General features: G+C 41.5%; 1 protein-coding gene across 1 annotated transcript in view; it reads left to right on the top strand.

Annotated features, from left to right (window-relative positions):
- Positions 1-1,608: 1,608 nt before the first annotated feature.
- gogo (thrombospondin-1 like protein golden goal) overlaps positions 1,609-25,314 on the top strand; it is a 415,587-nt gene continuing 391,881 nt past the window's right edge. The window contains exon 1 of the mRNA XM_083119501.1: positions 1,609-1,768. The gene's annotated coding sequence lies outside the window, so the exon portion shown is untranslated. The remainder of the gene's footprint in view (positions 1,769-25,314) is intronic.

Here is a 25,314-nt window from a genome sequence, read left to right as displayed (position 1 = left end):
CAGTGAGAACTTTATCCACCAGTTGGATGGTGCTCCTCCCCAGTTCCATCACGATGTCCACAAAATCTTAACCACCAGAGTATCAAACTGATGGGTCGGTCGGTGTGGAAATGATGATCATTGCCTCACGGTGACTATTTTGTGTGGGGGGTTATGTGAAGGATCTAGTGCTTGTGCCTCCATTACCGAGTGATTTAGCAATGGTTCATCGCGTTTGGGAAGAACTTGATTATAAAGTTTATGTCTGCAGAATCACGAATAGATGGCATATCGAACACTTGTAATGTATCAAAAAACTTGTTGAGTTTCTCTACAAAACTGTAAAGTTACTTCACAATATGTTCAATAATACACGTACAGTAACATCGTGAAACTGCTTCAATCATTTGTAGACACCCTGTATTTAGTAGGTTGTATAGAGTTTAGAAAGTTCTTGCATAGCAGGGCCGTAGCCAGACTGAGCTCTCCCTTGACATTAGGTAAAATTATTTTGTATAATTTGTTTGAAGTAAAGAGTACAAATGCAGATATTATTTTGCTCACAACTTGGTGAAGGATAAATTCACAGAACATAAACTTCATCTTGTTTATGAGCTGAAGTCGAAGTAGCGGCAAGTATTTAGAAGATTCTCTAGACTATAGAATGTTCCTTCACAGATGAGCTTCTTTATCCGTACCTTTGCTGGCCCTGTTGTGGTCTCCCGTTTAGACAGAAATCTGCGACTTTGACGTCATCATCCATATTCCTTCCATATCTGTATCAAAGGTCAACAGTTCCTAAGTTGTGGGAACGAAGGAAAGTTTTATTCCTTCAGCTGGGGGTGGAATGTACGGTAGGCACTATGATAGAATATTGTATAATATAAATATCTGTATCATCAAAAGTAATGTGTAGTATGTAATAAGGAATGATGTCAATAGCAATTAACAATTCAAGAGATGTTTTAGAAGATACCTATAGAAAAATGAACTATTTGTGTGATATTTCTAAATTTTATATTAACTTAATGACCCCCCCCACACACACATACACAAATAATTTACGGTCATTTAACAATGTTAAACTTTTGAAAAATGGCCTTGGTTTACAAAGCCCCCCCCCCTGATAACCCGTGAGCCCCCCCTGGAGATCAATTCTAGCCACGGGCCTGGGCTTTGGGTTAACACGAACAGAAAAGTTCCCTTCCTTCACCTTTTCTCCAAGGGGGGGGGGCAGAGGGAGGGAGGGGTTGTTAGAGCCAGGTTCGTTCATCAATACAATAAAATGTTAGGAGGAGTTTAAAGTTCCGCACCGCTGACCAATGAGAGTTTGTGTTTTCCGTCCGTGCATCTCGTGCTGTGCCTCTGCTCCCACATTTCGAGAGACTTTATTTTCGCGGTGTAAAAGTTACGCGAAGATCGGTGAACGTGTGAGGCCTAAAATGAAGAGAATTGCAAACCAGTTTATTCTTTCGTACACTCTTACCTTGCACACACTCAAATCTTTCAGGCACGGAGCGAAATCGCTGGGCACGAATCGCTAATTATAAGTTCGGTGAAAAGTGAGAACTCGCCGGGAAGCAGGAGATCTGCGGAAGGTTCGGAAGTCCGTAGTCGAGCGCTGCTGTCGTGTGCGAAGGCAGGGGTGCTCTCTCGCAAACTTGCAAAGCTCTTTCGCCGCTTCACGTAAATTATCACGTATCTGTCTGTTCTTGTGTTGTGCCCCGGTGCAGAACGAAACGCCGTGCGATTATTATCGGAGTGACAACTGACGCTTGAAGGACATCTGGTGAGTACAATTAACACTAAAAGTTCCCGATGTTGAAAAGAGATTACATTCACTTCAGTAGCTTATTTGACGAGACGTGCAACGTTCTTGGATAAGGGCATTTGGGGAGGGGTGTAGGCAAAGGTCCCTCTATCGAAATTGATTATCAGACGGATGACAGTGTCTGCACAATTAATTATGCATTAGAAACATCAACAGTGTTGAATGTGGTCAGTTAAAACAGCAGCCTTTCCATTATTGTAATTGTAACTTTTTACCGGACTCTGTAACTATTTGTTATCAGTGTGGCATTTCAGTCTGTTTTTCTTGAAGGAAAATAAGAATAAATAAAAAGAAAAATATAAAACATGAAAAATAATTTCGATTTGAAATAAACAAAGTTGATAATGGTTAAAGTTGATAATGCTTAATTCCGTTTTATACTTATTGATGGTTTTGAGTCATTCTAGCCTTACGTATGCGAGATCCTCACATAAAAGGTAAGGTTCTAGCGGATTAAAATATTCATAATAAACTGACTTCATAGAATTATAAAGTGTTTAGTCATGTCTACTAAGAAATGAAAAATAAATTGCATTTAGCCTGGATGCATGAAAAGTATTCATGAAAATATTTTAGGCTACGTGTGTGACGCTTTAAAAATGTGACATACTTTAACTTCATTTGCCTGTGAAACGTTGACCTGGCATATTGACTACTGATGCCGCCAGTAGTTTTACAAATCATATGCTTTAACCAAGATTTAAGCCTTAATGCATTCAGAAACAATAATAATATCCGAAGTGATTCATTTTGTTATTTGGATGAAGCAGAAGTATTTTCTGTGGAAATCCCATTTTCTCATTAGGCTATCATTATCAGTTGTAGATTATACAAGTTTGTCATAGTCTCCCCAATGGCGTAGTGGTAACGTCGTCGCCTTGTAAGCAGGAGATCCCGGGTTCGATACACGGTGGAGGCTCGGATCCCACTTTAAACTGTAGGTCCAATCCCTGTGCACGAAGTTTGTCATAGTTCTGGTTTGGCAGGGGAGCATGCGCGTTTCAAGAAGCATTTAACCCCTCCCCCGGATGAAACTTATACTGTCGTTCATGCATATATAGGAAAATACTTTTCAGTAAATTATGATTTTGTAATTGTTGGTTATCGGGGCTTGTGCGAGTTATATACATTACACCCTGTACTGTTACATATTTGGATAATATAATGTTGTGAATTACTTACGTTATTTTTACTGGGACAACGTCATTGGATGACAATGGCGGATTAACTTCCCTCGGGAAGGGGTGGATGGCCTCCCTTTTTCTCGGCTGTCACTCGTTATGTTCATTGAAGATTTATTGCTAGTTTAAAGATTTCGGGAGGGATAGGGGGGCATTCGCTCCTTTTAATGCGCATCTGGTGGATGATTTGATGATGACGAAATGCATGACACAGCAATGATAAATCCTATTCTCTTGTACAGGGTGTCCCACGAACGGCGCAACTGGGAATTAAGAGTGGCGTTACTTTGTAGCCGAAACCTGTACATACATAAGTCATACACCAAATGTTAGCGCTGTCCAAGTAGATATTTTTAAACATAGAAACAACAAACGGGGTGCAGTGTTGTTCATGCAGTGTTGCCAAATGTAAGTGAAAGTGTAAATTTATTTTTCCACAAAGCATGCAAAATTGCATGTCAAACATTCGTACGGAAATTTGGACGTCAATTTCCACCTTGGGTAGGTGGACTATTTCGCCATCTATAGTTCATGGAAAGGTTCTTGTAGAACATGGAAAGGAATGGTGCTGCTACGTCGTGGATTCGACAAACCTAGGGCGTGTAGCGTGCACGCACACACACACTGCCCAAACTGTAATAGATCTAAGGGCGTAACCCAAAAGATGGTCCGAAATTATATTCACAAATCTTTTAGAATTACAAATTATCACTAGCATTTATGACTGACGGTCATGAAGGAAAAATATAGTTTTCTTTAATATAATTATGTGCTATTAGTAATGTAATCAGACCAGGATTATAGGCCACTTTTATCACGAAATTTGCCTGTTACATTTGTACACAGGAACAACCCTGGACGCTATTTCATTTATTTCTTAATTGGTTTATTTTTACTTCGATTTCTACCCCTATTGTCTAATCGCGAAGATCTGGATGAATGATGACATGATGAAGGGACACTCACAAAGACCACCCTTGCTCAGATCTGGATTCAAACCCGGGGTCCCTGGCGTCATATCAGTCTGTGATAATCACTCCGCCGTGCAGGTCGGCTTCATGACTATTTTGATAAATAATCGTTACTTATAACTTTGCTTTTCAGCAGTGACGTGCACTGAGGAGTAGCTAGTCTAGCAGAGATAGATCAATCAATCTCACATTTCGAATTATATTCAAATCACAATATTTATTGTCTTGTTAAAGCCACCACAGCTCATATGCAACACCTTCTTCTCCACGCGCTTCTCGTCCATCGGTGTTCTCCGCGGGCAAAGCTGGCTGGATACCCTAGCTCGCTCTTCTTCCGCCTGACCAGTTTCCAGGTAGAAACGGCCGGCCGAAGGAAAAAGGAAGATTTTTACCTCTACCTCCCTTGCCCCCTCACCCCCCGCTGCAATGGTTGAAAGCCCAGGCTTTCAGGTCCCCTAGTCTATCTCCTATAGGACAGATAGGGGATTGGTTTCTCATAGATTTTTTTGTAAATCCTCTAAAGAACTCAGGGTAAAATTTTCTGCAGTACTTATGTTCTCTGTATTTACACAAAATTTTACACGTTGTACAATATGTATGTATAATATGGGATGTAGTTTTATTATTTATGAAATGGGAACGTGTTATGTGAAAACAATAATGTTATGCTTTCTTTTTTTTTTTCAAGTATGGAATATATAATGATTAAATTACAAATATGTACTCGGGCTCTCTCTCACTCTCGTCTTAGTAGTGTTTTATTTAAATATACTACTCTTGGTCTCTAACAGTCATAAATACGGATGTATTTATTTGGGCAAGAGAACACGTGTTCATATTGTTGTTGGTTTGGTTTATTTTGCTTCGCTTTTCTGCCACATTTGGTTATCGCGAAAATGAGGATGAGTGATTATATGATGAAATTGATGAAGGGACCTGATATGAACAATCCAGGCCAAGATTCGAAACCGCGATGAGTGCGCATTCTTGTCCTATGTGTTGTACTCTGCAGTGAATAGTGAAATAATTTGGAATGATAAATGTATCTCATAACTCAAAAAGCCAAATGAATATTATTGAAGAAACTACAAAAAAGTGTGTTTTGTTACCTGTTTCGTTTCTGTGCATAAAGTGTGCTTAAAACACCAAATCAACCAACCGTGGGGGAGTGGTTATCACAGCGCGCTACAACACCAGGAGTTCCGGGTTCGAACCCCGTCCTGGGCATGGGTGTTCTTCGTGTTTGTTCTTTCATTATTTTTAACGTATCATCTTCGCAATTAACCAAATGTGACAAAAAAGCGACGCTAAGTAACAAAAATGAAATCAAATCATTGATTGATTGCTTGATTTGGTTTATTTTACTTCGCTTTTCCGCCACTATTGGCTAATCGCGAAGACGATACGATAAAATTGATGAAGGGACACACACAAAGAATACCTATGGCTAAGCTGAGATTCGAACCAGGATCTCTGGCTTAGTAGTCAAATCAAAGCGTTTTTTATTTTCGAATGTGGGTGGGGTTTACGTGTATTTTTTTTATTACTCATTCATCATTTTGCAATCTTTTCCTGTTATTGACATTCTTTTTTTTGGAATACTGGGCCCTAAAGGGGGAGGGGTGTGACCCACACCAACCCGACCCCCTCCTTGAGCACGCCACTGACTGCTATCCCAAGTGTCGACGTCACCGCACGTCACTGCTTTTCAGGTCCAAGGAAGTTAACAAACGTACCATTAAGTGATAAACTTTAAGGAACCTGAAAATTGGAGGGGGCCAAGTGCCTGCTTGCTTCGCCCAGTTACGCCTATGGACCCTGGCAATTTGATTTAGATATATCTTTTAGGCCAAGTCATGTCAGATGGTTGGTTATATATTTATCATATTTCCAACGTATCATTTTTCTCATTTTGTGTTTTTCAAAGCTGTTTTCAAAGTATTGTTGTATATTTAGCAAGCAGCGAAGCAGTTTCCTTGTCTTCGGCGATTTCAACAAAATCCTTTCATTTAGCTTTTCCCCAAGTTGCAAATTTTCAACAATTTAAATGTCTCAACGTAACTGTTAGTATTACTTCTGTAGCTCTGTTACTGTTACAGCCACTTCTCTAAAAAATAGCTAGTTACAGTTAGAATTCCTAAAAAAGTAACCATTACTTCGAAACAGAATTCGATTCTTCTCTTTTAATATATGAACACTCTAATATTTTATTCTAAAAGTGCAACCTATTGATTGTAGGGAAATATTTTCCTCGGCTAGGCGCCCCAGGTGCGAATGTTAGCTAAAGCATTACAACAGAAATGTAAAATTGTCTGCATAGAATATGTGTTTGGTGTTTGGGCCTTGGAATTAATAGTTATCCGATTTTACGCTCAATAGATGGCGCTGATGAGTCCTTCACTAACATGATGTCATTCAGTGGGAAGCTCACAGTTTAATTAATTGTCGATCTTTAGAGATTTGTTAGGTGTAACGTACAACTTGCTCATCAGTAGTTTATCATAAATCATTTGGTAATCGGAGTTATGAGGAAATAGAGGGATTGTGTTCTTTGATTTGTAATTGAAGAGCTTTCGCGTGACGTTCTTTCTGAATATCGGTTGAAGTACCTTGCTTGGGATGTGAGATTGCGCGGATTGATATGAGCGCCAATTTATGTAAGCTTGTTTCTTATTCATGTGTTTGCAAAAGAGTCCGAGCTTCTTTGTGATTATATTCATGTGTTTTTGTCTATCATTATTTCATACTCTTGTAAAAGAACTGTCGTGGCATTTGTAAAGACTCAGTAATGTTTATTTCAGTTAAGTATTGGATATTCGGAAGCGAGTAAGGATACATGTAAGGTAGGAATTTGTAAAGATTGATTGATTTAGTTTATTTCACTTCGCCTTTCTGCCATTTTTTGGCTAAACGCGATGAGGGTGAGTGATGATATAGAAGTTGCTTTAAGAGATATTACTATTTTAATTATTGAACTGGAAACAAAGGAAATCATGCTATCTTTAACAACACGTCAAGTGAGTGGCGGCGATTGGGTTCCAAAACCGGGAGGGGGGGCAAAGTGCCAAAACTGGGGGGCGGCAAAGACAGTACATTTCCCTTCGTAGATAAGATTTAGCATAGTGCGGGGACAAAAGTGGCGAAAAGTGGGGGTCAACTGCCCCTTCTCGCCGCCACTGCGAAGTGATCATTCTGTTTGATTAGCAGGAATATATTGACATCTCAGTACATGAAACCATTGTGTATGAGAATTTTCACGCTGTTCGAGAAGAGATTGTAGTGGCATTATGTTAACTCGAATATCCGGTTAAATTCATGACATTTTCTTGACGTTTGTGTCACAAAACGCAGTTGAAAAATCTTGTTATCTACTGCGTTGCGAACATTGTTAGCAAGACGTGCTTTCTCATAAAGCAGGTGGTTCGTAATTGAGTAGGACGCTTCTTACATGATTTAAAATAAAATAAAAATAATGAATAATATAATAACAGACGAATTGTTGCATAAACTTTATAGATAATTTTTAAAGACAAGAGATTCCACACAGTATTTTATTAAATAGAACCTATTTTTATAAATTTATGTGCACTAAAATGTATTTACTTACCTTTTAGTAAAATATATTGTTAATTCTTTTATGTATTATCTTGGATTCGGATTCGAATAGACAGTCATTCAGGTGACGTATGAAAAATAACCCAATTATCCATGAATAAGTTTGTAATATCGTACCATAAGTGAAATTGCTTACTGTGAAATAAAACGAGGTTGAGCTTCTATTCAAGTATTGTCTCTTCCACATATGACATTTTGTATGCTAAAATAAACACTAGCAGTGAATGTGCTTGTAAACATATCACTTACCAATTCCGAATCTTATAAGTCTGACTATCATTGTGAAATGTGAAGTTTTGAATCGTGCCCATTCTGTTCTGTCGCTTATGTCTGCGTGAACATATCCATTTGCGAATGTACCCTTCAAATACTTAATTTTGAGGAGTCGAGCATACAATCACCTTGCAAGAATCTTTTCCAGCTACAGAGGCACCACCTAGCCTTTCCCCGACATCTCTCACTTGCCCCATTCTTTCATGCTACAGCAAGCAGACCTCCGTGGCGGAGTGGTTATCACAGGGCGCAACCACGCAAGGGGTCTGGGTATGGCTGTTCCTTGTGAGTGTCCCTGAATCAATTTCATTCCTCATCCTCAGTTAACCAAGTGACAGAAAAGCGACGCTAAATATCAAATCAAATCAAACCTTACTAATGCGAAATAGCCTATCCTGAAATAAAATCTGTAGTGAGTTCGCAAATAAGCACAAAGTCTTGAACTTTCTAGTTTAAGTAAATTCCAAGGGCTATATCACGATTTACAGTAGGTATGTTATTTTTATCATTGCTGCCAATAGTTGTTAATATCGAAAATAATGTACGGAATGGAGTGTGTTCTTCTGACATCCCACTCAAGTGTCTTTGACGTCGCACGTGTCTTGTTCGTTGTTTCCATGACGACGTTTACCTCGAAGGTGAAGCTAATTAGCATGCTTGCTAGAGGAGTTGTTACGATGACAACAACAGACTTCAACATTCATACAGAGGAGGATTTGGAAAACAATATTCATAAAATTTCTAAGGAAAATTGTGTTACTTGCTAGCAAATGAAAGGGCGAAACTTTGTTTCTTTCTTGAAAAAAAAAATCCCACTGTTTTTCAGGTACTTCAATTTTTAAAACTACTTGAATTCACTTCTTATGTAAACGTTGTGGGGAGGGGGAGGTGGGGGCTCCCGCACGTTCAAAATTAAAAAAAAAAAATGTGGAGGTGACCACCACGCTCCGGCGACCTTTGCCTCGAGTTGACCACAGGCCCCTATTTATTAGAGGCTGGGTGAACCATAGAGCCACCTCATACAGGGAAATTGCTGGATAAATTCACACCTGAATCACTGGACTTGGAACCCGGGCCTCCAGCACATAAGTCAGATGCCCTACCGATTGGACCGACGCGGCTCTATTGAACACTGTTAACGAAAGATGGCAGTTTTACTGGATTCTTACTTTTGTTATAATTGATACTTTACTGTAACTAATTTGTGCATGCTGTTACGTTACTCGATTTTATAACCTTGCTCCTTTCCTGGAGAGCAACAAAACCATAACAACGTATTCTGAGCTCACCGCAGACATGGAATAAACCTTAAGGCACTGAATGCAATATCATCATAAGCATCCACACTACCTTATATGTTTCATGTCAGTCAACACTAAATACAGTGGTATAGCTTCCACTGATGATAGTTCCATATACTTTACACTCACAAAGAAACACTGAATTAGGTAATAACAATATTATTTTCGAATAACGTATATTCAATTATACTTATCTAAATCTCACAAAACAGAAACCATACTCTTTGCATCATCAAATCTTTCTGACAAGCTAGCATCTCTTGGCAACCGGAAATAAACTTACAGGTTCGTCAGTAACGATTAGGTAAAGTTTCCCGTGCCATGTAGGGTTCCATACATTGTCGATGTCGACCATTTTGGAGGTGTTGTGATCAGAATCACGCTCCGGCCATCGTTACCCCCAGGGATGCTCCCAGGTATCCATTGATTTGAGGCTGGGTGAGCCCCAGAGCCGCTTTATGCGGGGACAAGGCCAGAAAAATTCCGACTTTATATCACCCACGCCGAGAATTGAACCCGGGTCTCCCGCAAGGAAGTCAGACGCCCTACCGACTGTGTCACAGCGGCTTCAATAACGATTAGGTAGGATTACAGAATTGCGTCCTAACAGATATGACATCAATCACAATATTGTTGTGATCCCGTCTTACCTGGGATCTGAGGTCACAGGGAAGTTTCAATAATACATTTAGGTAGAGCTTAATTGTACCTGTTAGCTGAACCTGCTCCGATTAAGAGGGTAGAGATATGGAATGTTGAATGTAAAGGTTATTTACGCCTTTTAATACCTGGTAGGTGTGTGATGTTCTTGTCCAGATGCTTCTTGCAGACCGAATTGTGACTGGTGCCAAGGTTCTATCCTACGACCCTTGGCTCACCAAACCGAGCGATCCCTCGCGACTCGTAGCATGCTAGGCAGCCGTAACTTCGTGTTCCGTCGTCGTAGTTCTGTAGTTGTAATGTGTCGTAGAGTGTCCAATGAGAGCCAAAATCAAATGAGAGCGAGCTCGGGGAGTGAGCTCCCTTTTATAATCTTAGGTTTCGAAAGGTTGTTAAACCTTTCGAACACGCTAGATCTTGTATAGATCCACGCGTTTGCCTTTCAGTCATTGTTTTCACGGAAGTTACAAAGTTAGCGCATTCTTGGGATCGCCCGCTGGTCGGACAATTCCAGGAAATAAACAAGCGTGAATATTACCATGACGAGGTTTTATCGGTTTAATAATCTCCATATCTCTACATTCCCCTTGTTAAGTTAATCGATCCACTCTTTGATGGTCGACCAGCTCCGGAGGAGGTTATATGTATACAAAGTATTCTGATTTAAATTTAATGTTTCAAACGCAGATTTTTTCAATTTGGTGGAAACGCAAAAATACATTTTCCAATAATTGCTGAAAGAACGGATCATTTGGGAGAAAAGAGGCAGCAGTCCAAATTCCTTAGTACACTTAAGCCCATATCAACTTGTTGACAGACAGGAGATACGAAGACGAATATTATCTAGTTCATCTTCATCGTTGCGATTTTTGGTGCGGTCATTCTCTTTGCGTGTCTCAGCATGTCACGAATTGATCCTGACGTTTTTATGCTGCTTTGCCTCGCGAGGTTTCATTCCCGTTTTTTCCAGAAGTTTCGGGGGCTTTCGAAGGGCTTGTCAGGCTTCACGCCAACTGCTAAGCTAAAAACGTGTACAGCTAGACTAGAGACTATCTCGGCGGGGATTTCGGTGGAAGAACAACGTCATTAGCCTAATCTGGCTCCCCGGCTGCTCTGATACGCTAATGCGCCAGTTCATCACGGCGAGCCTCTTCGCAGATGCAGACCCGTTCGCAGCGCCAGCGGTAATTCGGAGCGTTGTTTAGATGTTGCTCCGAGGAAGGAGACAAATTAAATCATCGGGAGCAGCTGCTCTCGCTTCCATCCGATCGGCAAACAAAAAGTTTATCTGCGATCGAGAACAGCAAATTGAACTCCAGCACAAATTCAAAGGGGGCATTATTGTTCGATGCACGACAATCGAGAGAACGGAATGCGGAAAAAAGTGATTGCTCAATAAACAACAGTTCAATGCGAGATTGACGAATGAAGATGGAAAGAAACCTCATATAATAGCAAAACCTTTTAATTTTGTCCTTTTGTTGACTCGAAATATATGCTGTTACACGCCAAGATTTAAAGTTCAAATTACAATGATTGATTGATTTGGTTTATTTTACATCGCTTTTCTGACACTTTTTATTTATTTATTTATGTACCTCTTATTTTATATGGCGAAGATTAAACCTCACACCTTGACTTACACTCAACCATATTCCACAAAACGTTCATAGTATAATAGACATTCAAACTTTGTATGTTAGTGTTTTTAATATGGAAACAAGGCTTAATTTTATTACAATTATACATAAACAGAGAAAAATAATGAACATACATACACTTTTCACATCAGACAAACCACAGTTAAAAAATAGTAATTCAAAGAAATACACAAAACATATATGTAGGTCTATATACATAGCAGACGATGACAAAGAGTGTTGCCCACGGGACGAGACGGGACAGGCTTTTAAAAATTCGAGACGAAACGAGATTGATCATGTGTCCCTTTGACAAACGAATATTTTCGAGACGAGACAGCATTTCACAGCATTTCCACGAGACGAGACAGGCCAAAGTCTCGTCTCGTGGGCAACACTAATGACAAATATTTATTTTTGGTAAGCATGTCTTAGTTATTCGACAATAAACCGAAACCCAAGAATAAAAGTATGTACAGGTAGAATCATTCCATAAAACTTCTTCTTAATCTACTCTTAAAGATCCCTGTTGGATTTTGATTTTGACTAATAGTCACCGGGATTCGAACCAGCCCCCTGGCGTCGTAGTGCGCTGTGCGCACTTGAACCAGATAAGAATGTTCCTGTGGCGCTGTAGTCGAATTTTCAACCGCAAGCTAAAGGAGAGACGTGGGCAATGCGATCAGCTGCTTGCATTGTTCCCCTGTTCCTGCGTTGTCAAATTTGCAGCAATATTGAAATGTACGAGAGAAGGGGGAGCAAGAGGAGAAAACAAATGACTGTGCACTTTAGTTTGCCCGGCGATATTCTTACCTTGGTTAAGCTGTACAGCCACCTGCGAAAAATGGGTCACTTAGATCCTGAAATATCCGCTTCCTGCAATGCGTTGTGTTGCCTAACTACGTTTGATCACTTTTGATTTCAAATCCGTTACTTTACATTTCTTCTTTAGTGAATGTTACTTTATAAATTACACCAAAATTGCCCACTTCTAAGGCTGACACTGCACTGAAGTACTACCCTTGAAGGAACATGCAACAAGCAGTTGCGTTTCCAGGATTTTCGAAAGGGGAGGGGGGTTACGTATACTTTTTCCAGTAGATATTCCCCACGAACCCCCTCTTGGGCACGCCACTGGCAACAACAGTGTTACACTTGCGTCAGACTTGAGAACAATAAAAAGCAAGACACATACTGGGTGTATACGAGAAGTGGCAGCACAAACTGTAACCGTGAAAAGTACACGTTAGTAGAAGCAAAAAAAAGTCTCAGCAAACATGGGGTTGCAATTGCAAACGAACCGTTTGTGAGATAATTGGGAATGTATGGTTACGATCCGCCACCGACTTGATTGTTTGTACACATCGTACGCTTGACTCCTTGAGCACTCCGAGATTTCTTCGTTTAAAACTGAACGCTGACGAACATGTAATATACTGTACAGTACAGACCTTGGTAACAGTAATGTCTATCGAGGTCAACCTTTTAAGTCTGTTATTTGTTACTAACAAGTAGGACTACGGCACCTCACACGTGAAAACCATACGATGTCTGCAAACAATCAAGTCAGTGGTAGATCGTAAACATACATTCGCAATTATCTCACAAACGGTTTCTTTGCATACCAATGTTTACCGAAACTTTTTTGCTTCTACTATCGTGTACTTTTCACGGTTACAGTTTGCGCTGCCACTTCCGGTACACCCTGTATACTATATATTCTGTGATCTCGTTGGGATCATTACAGCGGTACTGGAGCTGGACGTGACATGGGTTACAGTCACACCGTACACAGTCCAAGAACTTGGTCATGCAGGTCGAGCACGACGAAGAGAAATGGCAAACGAAAATTAAATTCTGGACGCGGAACCACTGGCAAGAAATCTGGTCGGGTTCCTGGAGATAACGCCAATACGACATGACGTCATCGGGTCACGTGCCTCATGGCGGGGAGTTGGAGCTGTCTCGAGGGAGTTACCGACTTACGTAACAATACGGCCCGAGCCGTGACTGCAGTTGCCATGTATGGGGAGAAGGGTATCTGGCCATTTTCGATCTTAGCAAAACGTTCGACGGTGCAACAGTGGTGTAAACTCTTTTTGTTCTTTTACTACCGCAACACTCCCCGTGGCGGAGTGGTTAGCACCTTGCGCTACTACGCCAGGAGTCACGGATTCGAATCCCGGCCTGGACATGGATGCTTGTGAGTGTCCATTCATCAATTTCATCATATCATCACTCATTCGCATCTTCGCAATTAGCCAACAGTGGAACCAAAGCGAAGTAAAATAAACTAAATCAATCAATCAACATGGCAGCCTAAAATTTTACACACACACACACACACACACACACTGAAGGATTGAAGTAAAATTTTGTTCTGACTTTCTTGCTAAAGGTTTTTTTTTTTTTTTTTTTTTTTCGGGAATGAGCCCACAGTTTAAAGTTGGTTCCGAACCACTGAGTGCCAGATGCCTCCACCGGGTATCGAACCTGGGACCCCTTGATTACAACGTGACGACTCTATCATTACGCCATTTTGCTAAAAGGGTCCAGATCAGGCAAAGGAAAAATCGCCCTTTTATCGTTAGAGTCTAACGTGTAATTTTGGTTTTTTTGAAAGGACATGTCTGACGTTCTGAAATTATGTAATTCTTGTTACATAGCGTTACTTTTCTGCCATTTTTGGTGATGATGAGAATGGGTGATATGATGAAACTGATGCAGGGACACTCAGAGCAACACCCATGCCCAGGTCGAGATTCGAACCCAGGACCCTTGGCGTCGTAGCGGCATATCAGTAGCTACATCACACGGAATAGCAGCTGATAAAATACCCTTCTGCACTTTCATGTGTTACTGGAATCAACATATTTGTTGGCTTCCCGTCGGTATCGTCGTCGCCTTGTAATCAAGGGGCCCTGGGTTTGATACCCAGTGAAGGCACATAGTGGTTCGGATCCCACTTTAAGATGTCTGGTCAGTCACGATTATCCTATCTCTGCATAAAGTGGACTTAAACAAAAGCTCCAAAACTCAACATATGTACTTTTATTTTAATTTTAGCGTTCCTCAGTAAAGGAAAGAACAACTCGCTTGCAACTCTTGTAAAATTGTCCAGGATTTCAACCAAAGAGTTGAACCTAATTTGGCGTTGCATGACATAACTTGGTGGTATCTTATCAAGGGTGTGTTGAGTGTTTACTCGAGGAAATGCAAACCTTCTTTAACACTCCAAGTAATTCACTTAACATGAGCTTTCCAAATTGCTGTTGATCTTGGCTGTGCACTCGTATGAACTAGACAGAGACGCCGCATGGAATTACGTTAAGGGAGATTTACTTAACCGAGTACATCCCTCCTCATGCACTTGGCACATAACAGGGATTCTAATCTCGCGGCGGCAACTTCCACCCTCGACTACCAAACAAAACCTGAAGACCTTCCGTTATCATTCCGCCGTTGAAGTCCACGTGTGAAAGCTGGAGCGTGTGTGTTTGGCTACCGTCGCCCGTAATCTACTAAGATCATCTGCCCCACTTTTCCCTGTGTTGTGTGAAGCTTATAAATAGGGCACGGAAGTTGAGGAAAAATCCTTTTTTTTCCTAGTGTCCGAAGACGAGGCCCAACATAATACACTATCTACCAAAAAGTAATTGGGCACGTGTACAAAATGGTTGTCTGGTGGTGCGAACCCTGTTAGAACCTCGTGGAGACACCTCTTGCTGCTATAACAGCAGCCACTCTCTCAGGCATGCTCTCGACTAGTTTGTGGAGGACGTCCATTGGAATGTGTCGCCATTCCTCTTGCAAGATCTCACTCAGTTGGACAATGGAATTTGGCCGCATCTCCCGAGACCTCACCCGTCAGTCCAATGCCTCCCAAAGGTGTTCTACGGGATTGAGATGAGGACTCTGTGCAAGCCAGACCAATCGGTGAACATTGTTGTCGGCATACCACTGCATAGTAGCCTCCGAAACATGCCACCTAACATTGTCATCCTGGAAGTAACAGGGGTCCATTCCGTAAAAACGCCACAAGGTTGGGAGCATTTCATTGTCTAGTACTGTACAGTATGCCTGTGAGTTCATTGTGCCACGAACAACCACCAGTGGTCCCACTAAATGATACTAAATGATTCAAATTAGATACTAAATTAACCACCATCATAGGTGCCCAATTACTTTTTGGTAGATAGTGTATATATGTTCATTTTGGGTTATTGTAGGCCAGAAAAGGGTGTTTTTTGTCATTTTTTGCCTTTTTCGGCGTTTTTTTGGCTTATTGGTCCTTTTTTTAGCCTTTTTTAGGTTTTAACGGCTTTTTTTCTTTCGACTACGTTTTTACTGCCCATTCTCAATTCGAATCATCATCAGATCATCACCATCACCTCTTAAACATCCTTTCTGTAGGAAAGAAATAAAATAATAAATAAATAAATAAATATATTTGAACCATCCCTGAAACGAGAGAAAAGCATTTTTGGACGACGTCCTTTAACCGTAACTTGTCTGGAAGGTCGCGCTGTAAGTAGCAACTTTCTCTTGTTTTGAAGCTTTCAGCATGGTGTGTACGACTATATACATTAAATATGTAATTAAAACGGAAGTGATTAATTAATTTGTTTATTTATACGTCCTTTTTTCCGTTTTAAGATCCTTTTTTTATATTTTGAGGTCTTTTTATAGGACTTTTTTTTGGCAATTTATAGGTCTTCAACTTCCGAGCCGTAGTCATAAAATAGCATCGCAGGCAGGATTCAGTCAACTAATCCCTCAGACTAATGACGAAAGATAATTTCTAAAAAGTCTAGAAATAATTGTAACGAAATATTTTATTTATGAAAAGCAATAGCATGTATGCCGCTTCAAATACTTTTCTTAAAGAGAAGTTCGGCCTCCGCGATGGTGGACTGGTAATGTCGTCGCAAAGCAAGAAAATACATTGCATTAAAAAGAAAAAGCATTCTAGTGCTTAACACTCTCATTTCTCTTGATGCATAGAAACGCATCGAATCAGCATTTGAACAAGTGCATAACCTATTTGATGCATTTGATGTGCATGCGTGTTAGAGTGCGCATCGTGCTTTAAAGCGTACAAAATCCGGATCCCGAATAAAGGGGAAGCAGCAACGCCTTAAGCGGGGGAAACGTTGAGTTATACTTTGCCCCAGTTAATTCTCTTAAAACATCCCCAGCACTAGGATAATTTGCATGGATACTTAATCTGCTGTATTTCACGGCACCTCTCGTCTATGTTTTCATGCTACACTCAGAGAACTAAATGCATCATATCGATTGATGCACCAGAATGCATCGATTGATGCACTAAAGTGTGTTTTATGGAATCTTCAAAAATCAGATTCACATTTGATGCATTTGGGTGCATTTTTGTACGTCGTGAAAGAAACACCAAGGTGCATCATTTGATTCAAGTGAGGATTTATTTCAGTCGAGATGCACTTCAATGCACCTTGATGCGTTTTCATACACCAGAATGCATCTTTTTTGATGATGCACTTAAACGTTTCGTCTGAGCTACATAAACTCAATAGCTCAGGCCAAACGTTTGAGTGCATCATCCAAAAAAGATGCAGGAAGGTGCATCAAGGAACATCAACTGATGCATTGAAGTGCATCTCGAATGAAATAAATCCTCACTTGAATCAAATGATGCACTTTGGTGTTTCTTTCACGACGTAAATGCACCCAAATGCATCAAATGTGAATCTGATTTTTGAAGATTCCATAAAACACACTTTAGTGCATCATTCGATGCATTCTGGTGCATCAATCGATATGATGCATTTTGTTTTCTGTGTGTATAGTCTCAAAATTTAAATTATATGAAGGCCTCTCTGCGGGCGCCCATGTCCCGAATATTTCCTCCAACTGCACATTCGTTTGATTCATTGATTTGCTTTATTTTACTTCGCTTTTCTGCCAGTTTTGGCTAATCGCGAAAATGAGGATGAAATTGGTAAAGAAGGTACATTAGCAGAGAACACCCATTCCCTTGCCGGGATTCGAACCAGGACCCCTAACGTCGTAGCTCGCGCGCACATTCGTAACCAGCTTCCGAAATTTTAAAATCAGAATCGCGTGACATTCTCCCACGATAACTGTGGATTTTGAGATGGAAAAAGTTTATTCGGGCTCGGCTTCAAAAGCACCGCATAAACTCTGGCTTCGGGCCGCACCGTAATTTGCGGATTTTTAATTTCGGTGTCTGATGACTTTTCTTGTCCGACGAGCCATTTGGAGAATTATCGCCGCAGAAGCAATCCGAGCGAGAGCGAATGTCCCCACGGCGACCGCCAAATCATTTCAACCGGAGTCAGCCGCGTGAACAACCTCATAGCGCCGGCTATTATTTCGCTCCTCGCGACGGCCAGCATTTGCCTCTGACGTGCCTCCCCCCTTTCACCACAACGCTACCACCTTCGTCATTGTCGTGCGGCCAGACAAGAACAGAGACAGAGAGCGGGCGAGAGAGAGAGAGAGAGAGAGAGAGAGGGAGAGAGAGAGAGAGAGAGAGAGATAAATGGAAGAGGGGCAGAGATAGCTGGCAGGGGAGTACTTGCACTTGGGCCGCTCCTTTTGGCCCATTTAAACCTGACACCTAGGAAGATATTAGAATATGAAACATTGCACTAACGTTCTGAAAGAAAATAGAAAGGCTATTGTGCAAAAATATCGACATTTTCCACAGAAGAACAGCACATCAAATTCTGTTCTTGCCACGCAACTGATCACTCCATAACATAATATCACACGTTGATACGTGATATTGTGTTTATCTGTGATAAAATATAAAAAAAGCTTTTTTTTTTAAAAAAAAATGCATAGATTTCACTTAACTACACATATCGGATTGATGCAACTTATACACTGTATAGTCAAAAATCACCGGACACCCAAGTAAACGTGGCGGTAGTGTCATGGTCTGGGGCTCTTTTTCCTGGTTTGGACTCGGGTCATTAGTTTTGGTCAATGGCAACATGAACAGTGATATTTATAAGGAAATTTTAGACAATAGCATCCTGCCCACACTGTGGAGACAGGTTGGAATGGACGCTTTTCTCTCTCAGCACGATAATGCCGATGTCCATGTATCAGGGTCCATTGCATCGTGGTTTGAGGACAATCAGGTGGATGTGCTTAGCTGGCCCGCTCAATACCCCGACTTGAACCCCGTAGCACATCTTTGGGAGCGTCGGTTGCGTCACAGACCCACTCGACGGAAATGGGAACAAAATGCACCAGCTCTATACCAGAACGAGTGGAAAGCCTGTCCCGAAGAGTAAATCCTGTAATAATAACGAAAGGATGTCCGACATCTTATTAATTACCTGGCTGGTCTCTTTGGAATGAACAGCACTAGGTGTCCAGTAGTGTATATCCCTAGATTTTCTTAGACATTTAAGAAAATAGGTAGCTGCGTTAAAAGAGTAATAACAGTAAAGTAAGAGTCACTTTCCTCTGCCATCACACAGATTCTGAATGTCGATACACATGTAGTTAATTCTACATTTAGGTTGGGCCTCAATTGCTGGCCCCAGTTCGTGGAAAGGGAGGAAGTGACAGAGAGAGACCGACAGATATTGTGTGTGTGAGGGAATAGATGCGCGTGCGTGTGTGTGTTGCGTGAGAAAGAGAGAGGTTGAAACAAACATATTGGGAGGGGCGAGAGAAACAGATTGACTGAGGGAGAAAGACAAGAATGTTGGGAATTAAGAGAGCGTGGAGATGAAGAAAAAGGGAAAACAAGAAGAAAGAAAAATACATGTTTTTTGTATTAGCATTTTTGTTACTTTGCGTCGCTTTTCTGGTTAATTGCAACGATTTGGATGTGGGGACACTCACAAAGAATACCCAAGTCCAGGACGAGATCCGAACCCGAGAACGTAGGTACCGAGATTGGAAATTAACCGTTTACGTCGCTCGGCGAAGAGCCGCTGTAGCTCAGTCGATGTTCACCTCCGTGGCGGAGTGTTGAGCGGAGTGCGTTATGATGCCAGGGGTCCCGGGTTTGAATCACGGTTCAGACATGAATGTTTGTGTTCGTCTGTCCTGAATGAAAATGTGAATTGAGAATAATTGATATGGGTTTGATGTGTGGAGAAGGCTGCCGCAGAGAAGTCTTCCTTTTTTTAAAAAAAACGGTAGTTATGGCGCCTGACTGCCATGCGAGAGACCCGGGTTCGATTCACCTGTTCAAGCGGCTCCGTCGCCCACCCAGCGTCGCATAAAGTAGGTACCTGGAGGAAACTCTAGGGGGGTAAATGCGGCCAGGGGTGTGGTGCTGATCACATCACCCCCACCTTCGGCCGTGATCATGGCCTTCTTGGCGTGGTGCAATGCACAGGGGAGCACTTTACTTTTTTTTGCTTTTTAACTCGTTCGGGCACTGAACCGATACAGAGAGTAAATGACAGAAAAGAATAGGAGAGAGAATTAGTGTGAAAGAGGAACAGACCACACACACAGAGAGAGAGAGAGAGAGAGAGAGAGAGAGAGAGAGAGAGAGAGAGAGAGAGAGAGAGAGAAAGGAAATGAATTGAAATCAATCCTCGTCTGCTGCTGTAGTTGTGAGATCGATCGATCACAGAATCCAGGGAACTGTGTAGTAATGCCAGGTATTAATAGAGTACTTCGGTTGCTATTCGCATCTGAACGTGCATGTAAGGCCGTCTCTTCTCCTCGTCCATCCCTTCCACCGATATTCAGTTCTCCCCCACCGGCGGCTCCCTCTCGGAGGACAAATAGAGTACTGAAGAGACGTCGTCATAAATCCATTCACATCACGCATTAATCCATGGCTCGGTGGTACTGTGTATGGTTTGGAATTATAGGATCGTGGCCAATAAGTTGGGAACAAGCATTTCGGCGAGAATCTTCCAATTCTGTCATCTTCATGATGCCGATTGGAAAACTGTAAGGAGTTTCCAAAATTTGTCGAACGAACTCCGAATTCCTGAAGGCAGAAGTTCGTTTCTCTTGTACAAACGCAAAATGAATCAATTTATAAAACAAGTTTGAGCTCGGTTTGCAATGTTTGGGCGTCAGTGATCGACTTGGGCTAAAGTTTTCTCTTGCGCTTACATTACTGTTAGTTACCATCCAATCTACAGGCAATTAAGTTCTATATGTTTACGTTGTTCTCTGTCATGGTAGCAACTACAGAATTAATTAGAAAACTAGCTGTAGATACTCCACTCCCATTTTCAAAGCTTTCCTCAATCTGTCGTAGTTGCTCTTTAGCTCTGATGTTATTCCAAACGAATTTGATAAGATTCCAAACAAAACAAGGTTTCCTCACCAACGTTGTGCTGATTTTAGCTAACAATTAATTATATCTTGGTACTTGTGCCATGAAGGCACATTTGGGGGGATGTGGAGATAGGGTTTCACACATTCTCGATTCCGGACCACGCTCCGGCCGCTTTTACCCCCCCCCCCCGAGTTCTCCACAGGTATTTTTGAGGCTGGGTGAATCCCAGAGCCGCTTTATGCAGGGGCAAGGCGGAAGAATTCCCATCTCAGATCACCCACCCGGGAATCGAACCGAAAGCGGCCCTGGGGCTCACCCAGGCTCAAACCAATGGGTACCTGGGACAACCCGTGGGGTGTAAAGGCGGCCGGAACGTGGTGCTGATCACATCACCTCCCAAATGGCCGAGATCGAGAATGTATGGGGCCATACCCCCATCCCCTGAAATGTGCCTTCGTGGCACGGTGCTATGTGTACGGGAAATTTTACCTTACATCCCAACAACACATTTTGAATGCATGCATTGCTTTACTTGTGTTACGAAAGTACTTTTAATGTGCTTTCTCTCTCTCTCTAGATTAACCGTGGTTTCTTCCCTCGTAGTCGTTGAGGGTTTAATATAATAATTTCGCCACCGAGGTGATTCCCACCTTACAACAGTAGTCCCACATTTCGATGAGGACGTTCGGCCCAAAGTGCTCTCCTGCGGTTCAGAAAATCGCCGCGTCGTTAGCGAAAGGGCCTTTCCAAGTGACAATTTCGCGCGGGGCCTACGTGGAGGTAGTTTTGCTCTTCGTTGCCTAGCAACGCAGGCCGAAGGATCGCGCAATCCAGGAATTCCGCCCGGGAGAAAATGGACACTGGCAACAGGTGTCGTCGTTTCTGCGGGCAACCAAAGGGTCGAAATAATTAACACGATTGCTGCGGGTCCTGTATTAGGCCGGCGGGCGAGAGCGTGTATTGAAGGCATTAATTACTGTTCAAAGCTCTGAGCGGAGATGAGAGGATGTTCAAAGTTGCTCCTGGACATCTCCGTTGGATTGGAATGCCGAAGTGGTCATCGCAAGATGGAGTGCATTGTTGCAGACATGAAACGTCAGAGAGAAGACGCACACAGTATAAGTGGCGACGTAAAATCTGATTCAAGTTATCTTGTTAGTGGAAAATGAAAGGATGATGAACAGTATGTTAGATGAGACAAATGGCCATTGAGAGCATAGGAGAGAATCCAGGCCTATGCATAGTTATTATATGAAGGACTCGGGATTAAAACATCGTAAGTGACATTTTGGTCATTACTGAGTTTATTAAGTAGACGCTATCCTGTAGATAAATTCTTTTCATGTTTTGCTTACCGATTTCAAAAGCGTTCAATGTGTCTAATAAAAAAATCATGACATGGCAATTACACGTGAAAACTGAAGGGTGGCTCTTTTTACTTTGAAACTCAATAATGCCCAAAAAGTAATTTACCATGTTTTCCTTCCGAGCCCTTCATATGTAAGTGGAGCCCTTCATCAATTTCATCATAACATTATTCATCCTCATCTTCACGATTAGCCAAAAGTGGCAGATATGCGATGTAAAACTACTAAAAATACGAAATTGCACATTCAATTGGAAGATCTGTATTCTGGAAGTTCAAATCTAGAAGCCAGTCGTCATTGCTGAAGACTCTCTTCTGCGTTTCTTTCTCAAGAACTCCAGGCAAATGCGTTCTACAGGCCAGTAGGCAGAATTTTATTCGGGGGGCTCATCCCTTATCATATAAAGGCGAAAAATGAGGGGATAGATTAATTTCTCACTACATTTCAACTTACTATGAATGTTGAATCCTGCTAGGGAAGTAAAAATGAATTACCACTATACACTATTTAAATTAGATATTTGTAGGATTTCGGTTGGGGCTCTAGCCCCCCGAGCCCTCTTTTTGGCTACGTGCCTGGCTTCCTCAATTCCTTCTTTCCAACTTTCGTCCTTTCATCTTCCGTGTAGCAGATGATATTTAATAAGCCAGCAACCACTCCGGTTCGACCGACTGCCGTTACACAATCTCCTTCGGCGATGCCTCCTTGCCGTAACAACCCACTTGCAGATATCGAGTATCGGAAATAATATTGACTCTGCAGCTTGAACGAAGCCAACCAAGAAGCATATTTACGTGAACCTCCTCAGGTGCGGAACGTACGCGGCCCCTTCCCGAAGAACGAAAGGTTCTCCGGGGCAAAGTGGGTTCCGCTTCCGACGGTGGTTGATTCCGTCTCCCTATCTCGAGGAAACTCCATTTGACGTCGCAGTTTATCGGAAAAAGCACCCGAACGGAGGAAACTTGGTCCTGTTCTTCTACCGAGTCTTTTAAACTTTGAAATCGCATTGGAGGTTGTTCCCAGGGCCGTTGCCTGCGAGGGCAGCCGAGGCACCCGAGGGAGAAATTCCGCTCTTTGCTCGCCTTAAGGAGGGAATTAAGGACACACGAGGGCATTCTCTTCCCCGCACGCGTCTTGTTAACCATTAATACATGCTGTGGCTATTAGGAACAAAGGTGCAATTGGGAAGTTTAAGGACCTTTGAGGAACGAAGTGGGAGTTGTTCAAGGTAGCTATTGCTAAGCTCTCCATTTCTGTAAGATATGCATTTTTGTTATTCTGCGCCACATTCCTGCCACTGTTGAATAATCGTGACGTTGAGGATGAATGGTGAATTGAAATGAATTGTTGTTTCAAGTCCACTTTATGCACAGATAGGCTAATCGGGACTGGACCTACAGTTTAAAGTACAATCCGAACCACTGTGCAATGTGCCTCCACCGAGTATCGAACCTGGAACCCCTTGAGCGCGAGTCGACGACGTCACCACTACGCCATCGGGGAAGCCCTGGATGATATTGACGAGGAGCATCCATGTCCACGCCAGGACTCGAAACCGAAACCTTTGTAGCGGAGTGGTTTCCACAACACTCTACGACGCCAGCGGTCCCGGGTTCGAATTGGCAGTTCTTTGTGAGTGTATCTTCATCACTTTCATCACATCATCAACCATCTACATCGTCACGATTAGCCAAACATTGCAGAAAAGCGAAGTGATATAAACCAAATCAATCCAAAGTCAATATTGTTTGTATACTGCATGAAAATGCTGGAAAAACTTTAATAATATTTTTCTTAGTTAAAGTGCATGCTTGTAAAATATAGTATAATAAATATTTAAAGATCTCAAAATCACGTTGCATTTGAATACTTCTCTGGTTTATAAAGAAATCAACATTGTATATTAAAGAAAATTATTTTATTGCAGTAAGTTAGACCAGTACAACATTTTCTCTCTCTGTTTTAAGCGCACGTACTATACGTACTTGGTTTCCTGTGAGACCCTCACTGCAATTACTTATGGCTTTGTTGGATACGGTTTGAAACACTGCATGCATTATTCTAGGAACTGCAGCAATCAACGATTAAATAACGACTAACAATTGATGTGTTTTTTGTTAAAAATTCTTCGAATTTGCGGTATATTTCTGACCATGTGAATTTTTCCGCTATTTTTCCAACTTAAAAGTTCTGAAATTTGTATGTTCTATTTGTTGGGCTCCCACTGAATATCGATCTTGTTAAATATTTGATCACCACATAACGAAATTTCCACCGCACTTTAAAACGCTGTGTTTTTTTCCCTACAAGTTCTGAATACCTGGCTTCAGTGGCGGCGATTGGGTTTCAAGACTGGGTAGGGTTTACTTTTCCTTGGTATATAACGTTTAGCATAGTGTGGGAATAAAAGTTGCAAAAAGTGAAAAATTTATCGGAGGGAAAGAACTATATGATAACCCGGAAGTCGTTTTGGTAAAATGTATTGGCTATGCTATCCGACAAAATATCTTAATGTATGTATTCCATCATTTATTACGTTTATTGTACGTACGTACAAAGTTAACACATCATAACTTTGATTTGAAGTCGACTTCCGTGGAAAATATCTACTATTACATATTGTGTACTGCAGTTCTTTATTTTCAGTAGGCTATGTAGTAAAATTACAATGTGCTATGTACAATGTAATCTATGTAAATACCATTAGCTGGTAGACGGTGGCGTATACTGGTTTAAGAACCTGGGCTATCGCACAATATCATAGTGTTCGAATGGACAAAAATTTGCTGGTGGGGGTGTTTTTAAGTCATTTGGGGGTGGCGGGTTGAAGTGATGTGACTCTGTGTGATTAAAACTATATACCTCATAAATAAAACATGGAAATGTACACTGTCAGCAAGGAAAGGATTTCAAGACTTTCATTCTTATTTGCATAAAGAAGAGGCCCATATTGTGAAATATTATGTAGGCCTATATACGAGAATAAAAATACAATTTCAACCTACCTATTTTCACGATTTTAAGTTTGAGTACTCCTTGTTGGTGCAGTAATAACGTCGTTGCCTTGAAACTAGGGGGTCCCGGGTTCGATACATGGTGCCTTAGATACAACTTTAACTGTAGGTCCGATCCCCATTAGCTTATCTGTTCATAAAGTGGACATACAAGAAAAATCCACAACGATTTGGAGCTTATCGTCATTCGTAAGCCGAATAGACAGCT

Source organism: Lepisma saccharinum, chromosome 3, assembly GCF_977018435.1.
Source record: "Lepisma saccharinum chromosome 3, izLepSacc3.1, whole genome shotgun sequence".
NCBI classification, from domain to species: Eukaryota; Metazoa; Arthropoda; class Insecta; order Zygentoma; family Lepismatidae; genus Lepisma; species Lepisma saccharinum.
The sequence above is the reverse complement of the archived record's forward strand: the minus strand, read 5'-3'. Positions and strand labels throughout refer to the sequence as shown.